This window comes from Larus michahellis, chromosome 8 (assembly GCF_964199755.1).
Source record: "Larus michahellis chromosome 8, bLarMic1.1, whole genome shotgun sequence".
Lineage (NCBI taxonomy): Eukaryota > Metazoa > Chordata > Aves > Charadriiformes > Laridae > Larus > Larus michahellis.
In genome coordinates this window covers 54,559,569-54,565,205 of record NC_133903.1, presented here as the reverse complement: position 1 = coordinate 54,565,205, position 5,637 = coordinate 54,559,569, and the positions used below count along the sequence as shown (strand labels likewise).

General features: G+C 41.6%; 1 long non-coding RNA gene across 1 annotated transcript; it reads right to left on the bottom strand.

Moving 5' to 3' along the window:
• Positions 1–1,870: 1,870 nt before the first annotated feature.
• On the bottom strand, positions 1,871–5,389 carry LOC141747639 (uncharacterized). Its single transcript, XR_012588784.1, has 3 exons — positions 5,037–5,389; positions 3,854–3,985; positions 1,871–3,124 (listed from the first exon to the last, which is right to left on the bottom strand). It is a non-coding gene; the product is annotated as an uncharacterized LOC141747639 (long non-coding RNA).
• Positions 5,390–5,637: the final 248 nt, after the last annotated feature.

Sequence of the window (5,637 nt, the reverse complement as noted above, 5' to 3'; positions counted from 1 at the left end):
TCTAGTTAGTGCATTCACTTCTTAGGATTAAACATTGCCGATGCTTGTAAATTTGATGTCCCAAAGACAAATAGGTTAAGGTTACCAAAAAAAAAAAAATCTAACTCTCTTCAAATTGGCAAGCTTCTTGTTTAAATTAAAAGGCTGTAACTAATTTGATTGATGGGTCCAAGTCATCTGTTAGCCTCCACGTTGGTGACTCTGACTACCAAACCCCCCCAGTAGGGATCGGGAGGGAAAGGTTATCCGAAATACAACCACACAAAGGTTGCTGTGGTGCAAAAACTAACAGGGGCAATGATATAAGGAGGGATGATTAAAGAATAAGCAGATCTTAAACGTTCACAGGAGAGTGGTTTTTCATTAACTATAAAGGATAAAAATCTTCTTGAGGAGAAATAATTCTCCTTATTTTAAGCTTTATCGGAAACAGTTTCATGTCTCATTTAAATGATGGGGATTTTTAAAAAGAAAAATATAAAGGCAAATAGAAGTGATGGTATATGGGAAAAGCTCATTTTGTGCACGACTGCTGCGGATGGTTCCCGAGCAGTAAGTCTATAAACAGTTTGTTTGTGTTCTTTCTAGCAGGAATTATGCCTTAAAAAGACAAACAAGAATTTAAAATTCAGTTTCAAATTAATAATAAAATCACCTCATACACATCTCAGTAAAACAAGAGGAAACATTCTGAATAAAAATTCATGCACAGTCCAAATCTCTGCTCAGCTGGCTATTTTTTATATTTCAATTTATTATTTTTTTTTATTCCTAGCTCTAGTGATATATCTGAATACAACTGATCAAGTTTAAGCTATGAGGCTCTCATCTCTTTGCTTGATACACAAGGCTTACACAATTGCAAGAAATGAGATACAGTGCGATAACCAAATCATGACACAATGGACTGGAAATTTTAGATTAATAAACCTCTTTCGGAAGAGAACTAAATAACTTTTACAGTTTTATCTATGGCTATTTGTTTCTTTGAAGATTTATGGTCCTTGCAACAGATATGCATCTTATCTTTCACTCTTCAGATTAAAGGAAGATGATTTTAAACAGGCTTCTGACTGGCATAATCTGGAATTGCAGATGATCTTCCTTTAAAAAAAAATGCTAGAAGTGAACTTGCAAGTCAAATGAGAATATCATTACATATGTCAGGGGGCCTGAGGAAAACAAAAAGAATAAATCTGCATTCAGCTAAACAAAATCTAATCTTTATTATTGCGACCCGGTATCCTCAGGCAGCACTTTATCAGCCAGGTACGATCCCTGCCGCTTAACAAGGAATTAAAACTTTTCGTGCTGCTGCTGCTTTAATTGATTGATGCTAAAAGTTTAGAAACTAAAATCTAACCAGCTATTACAAAGCTCCTTTAACCAAGCCTTCTCCTTTGAAAGCGGGATCCTCAATTGAAACTGGCAGCCCACATTTTTAGGTTTCAAGCAGCTCTGTCATTCTAGGAGGAATGTGTCTGCCACTTCACACGATAGCTTGAGCTGAAAGACATGTACTTTGAATCAGAGAATCAATAGAACACTTAATGGACAATTAGGAGAACAGCTGTAGGACTGTCAAAGGCCCATCTGTACAGGGCTCAAACAGCCTCCGCCTGGACAGGGCACGGAAAACACAGCTCACTGCCCCGGGGCACCCGCTCCCATTACCACATCCCCCTTTCGTCTCACATTTAATGTTAATATAGGAGTCTTTTTTTTCCATTACAAATTTTAACACGTGTAGAAAATTATGGAAATTGCTCGGGCCATTTGTCAACTTATATCATGTGAATTGATCAATAAATTTCACCACTTTGTTGTTAATGTAGATAAATTTTGGCATTTAATTAAGCTACAGCGAAAATGTGGCCACTTTTAATTTCAGCAGATGCTACCTTTTCATCTGTAATACAAGAATACATTGGCAAATACAATCCAGTCGCTAAATATTTATAGACAACATGACAATTCCTAAAAGAGTTATCATCAACGATTTTGGTTCTGAAACAATTAGCATTGTTTAAAAGAGCTCATGTGGAAAGCTGAAATAAATTCTGAGCAGCAGAGTAAGTTATGGCTACACAGATACGTTGCAGATATAGATAAGGCACATAAATCTATACGTTATTAACACATATGCCCACGCTGATTATTATAGGAATACTGTCTATGGCATATATGCACACAAACACATGTAAATTCTGATAAACCGAGGTAGAAATTCCCATATGCGTATGTACTCGTGCATAATACATCTTTACAGGTACCTCTATGAATTAGACCTGTATAGTGATATTTATCATTAATGGAGCCGCGTTGCAAAAATGTAATGAGAGAGATTGATCTCAGGAAGTAACATCACAGAAGGAAACATTTCGTATGTAAACAGTTTATATGCAGTAACTAAGAGCTGACAAAGGCATTGCTGTTTATAATAATAAATGTATTTAACTTCTTAAAATACCGAGTAAATTTCTAGACCACAATAATCAGGGATTAGCCTTTAAACTTCCGGATATTTTTTAAGCACACACAGATTTGGCCAGACAATAAGAAACACAAATGAACATTTTAGGCTTTCTATATGGCCTTAGGGACCCCGAGATGAAATCCTGCCTCTGACAGCCAGAGGCCCCAGACACAGCGCTCGGCAGCAAGGCTTGACATGATAAACTGCTGTATCTCATTTGAGTGGGTAGGGGGAGGAGGTTGCCTGGTGGTGATATTGCCAGTGCCTCCAGGGTAGGAAAAGCCTTGAAATCCCATTGCTGGTTTTGCTATAATCCTCCTGCCCAACCAGCCTCCCACCCTCACCTGTAATTTTTGCTAAAGAACTTGCTTATCATTTAGAGGACAACCATGCCGGCAGCACGAACTTGTGCAGGGGGAGAAATCACGGAAGAGGGAAATCAGTGGTGGTCACACACATAATCCTCATGAAGGACTCCCAGTAACTTAAGCAGACAGGTTCGGCATCTTCCCACACTCAGGCAACAAAACAGTCCTGTATTCAAGCACCAGGCAGATGGGCAGACATCCAGCATCCCATAGGTAAAATTCCCTTTGTTTGACTCCATTGTGAATTTCTCAGTTTTCACTGCTGGGTAAAATCATCTAACTTGAGAAGGAAAAAAAAAAAAAAAAGAAAAAAAAAAAAGAGAGACCCACTCAGACACACCAATCATTTTGAAAGTGGAGTTTCGGGTTGTGTGGATTTGTCACCACTGCAGCATGTTTTATTTTCAGGCTTTCAGAGAAACTGGTCAGCAGATTTCTTGAAGTTGTTGGGGAGCGCAGGGAAGAGGGCTGGAATACTGTTCACACTGAGACTAACTGGCTTTTAGCTGAGGATTTGCAATTCACGCAGAGAGAACAGGGAAGCCAAACACAGCAACTGTGGTTTATGTATGGTATTTGAACCACAGGGAAATATCTGGACGGCACAGAACATACTCAATAAATACGGAACATTCTAACCAAATCTTGAGTCATTGAAATTATCTCATTGGCCTTTCCTCCTCAACAGAAAGCTTTGTCTCAGCTTACCAAGGCTTGTTTTGCATTTCACAGCAAAGGCATTTACTCCTGCTGGACTGGATCAACACATAAGCTCATCAGCGGGCGCCTGTGATTCCTGGTCCTGCTGGCAGGATTCTGGCCGTGCAGAATCTCCTCCTGCCAAGAAGGAGCGCTGCTACAGAGGAGGTCTCACCGCCAGGCTCTCACCGCAGCTCCTGTGACGTGCCACCCAGCCTACCTGCGCACCGACAGGGTCTCCTGACATGGTTACACTCCCTACACCCTCCAAAGAGCCTCTGCATATGTACGTACAAACACTCACTCGTACCCAGGCACACACACAAGGAGGAGAGCGGTTCCTCTGGAGGGTGATCCAAAGAGATGGTGATGGGTCTCCGCAGCTTCAGCCCAGAAGTTGTAACTTCTGCGTGACATGACGCTCTGGTGAGTGGAGAGAGGCCTGTCGAGATGGTATGTGTGAGTTAGTTACTTTTATATCTTTTTTGTGGCCTGGCTTGATGGCCCATGCATTTCATGACTTTTTTTTTTTTTTGGTGAAATGAGAACTTTGGGAAAAAAGCTTAAAGGTCTAAAAAAAAATAAATATCTCAATGCTATCTGCTGTGGTTACATTTCACGTGCACCCATAGTGGACCAATGGTGATACCCACTGCTGAGCTGTTTTAACACTCACCCTTTCTCCCTATTCCTGTAGCAGAGGCAGGGAGCAGGGTGTGACAGGACCCATCCCAGCCCGCGGCACAGCACCAAACCCTGAACCCCAACCTGGCAACTACAGCTCTTCCATCGTGCCAGTTGGCCATGCCATAGTGTCTTCTGCAGCGAAGTGAGAGCTTGAGAGTTGGAGACAGCAATGTTTGTTTCTCAGCCTGATGGCATTACAAGGAATATTTACTAAGTTTTTAATGGTGAAGACCTAAACTCTAGGTAGGAGGGGATTACACTAGGATGAGCAACAAAAAGGTCTGCTAAACAATCTTCGTTTTCAGAAGATCTCCATAACAACAAATCCATTTGGCTGTTGCACCAGTAGAGTATTTTTGTGGGAGATCCCTATTTATCTGATTTATTAGAAATGCTCCATTGAGACACAAAGCATTTTTCTAATAAACCTAGAGGTTAGGACTATTGTTTTCAGTACAGCTGACCCTTGGACTTGCTGTAAAACCAGAATCATTAGAAATGCTCCATTGGTTATATTGGAGCATTTCTAATGAATCAGAGGGTCAGCTCTATTGAAATAATGTAAAATATCTAGATTCATGAGGAAAAACTCCATTGAAATGCATGGAGCGTTTCTAATAAATCCAGATTTTAGTGGAGCTCAACCCTGAATCCATTAAAACGTTATGAAAAAATAGTTACTGAGCATGCACCTTAAGTACTTTTTTTCTGTGTTAATCTCTCATTTATTTTAAAATGCGTTGTAAAAATAGCAAAAGGCATCAGCGAAAATTTGTTATTTAAAGTCTGCCATTTCCCCTACTTACATATGAGCAGAGAGCCACTGTTGCCACCAGAAAGACGGCCCCCGGTACCTCCTAAGATGTGCTTGGCTCACGTTGTGCTTGGGCAGCTTCCAGGAAGGGGGATGCTGAGGGCTGGGAGCGCATCTCACCCCAGCGGGTGCATTTACCACAGCCTCCCCCCACGCTGGGCACATACCAGGAGTGAGTGAGCCTTGTGAGAGCTACAGAGCTTCAGGTCCCGACTGGCCAGAGAGGAGCTGTTTGTTGAGAGCTTTCAGGTACCTCAGTCTTTTCTCGTTGTGGGACTTCACTATAGGAGGGACCACTTCCCAGAGCCTGGAGCAACGCTGATATCAATCCCCAGGAAAAAGCTTCCTCTGTACCCCCAGCAGGCTGTTCTCAGCAGGATCCCCTTGTTTAGGGATCACTCTGAAGGGAAGGTCCACTTCTTTAGCTGGATATTTAAATGCCAGTGGTCTACAGCAGCTGAAGGCAGTTAATGATCATAAGCAGCAGGTCCATGGGCATTCCCCTCCAGAAATCCATTACTCCTGGCTTCATAAGGGGCCAGCTCACTAAGAATAAGAGAAATGCAGGTATAGTGGAGGGTAGGTGAGAAGTG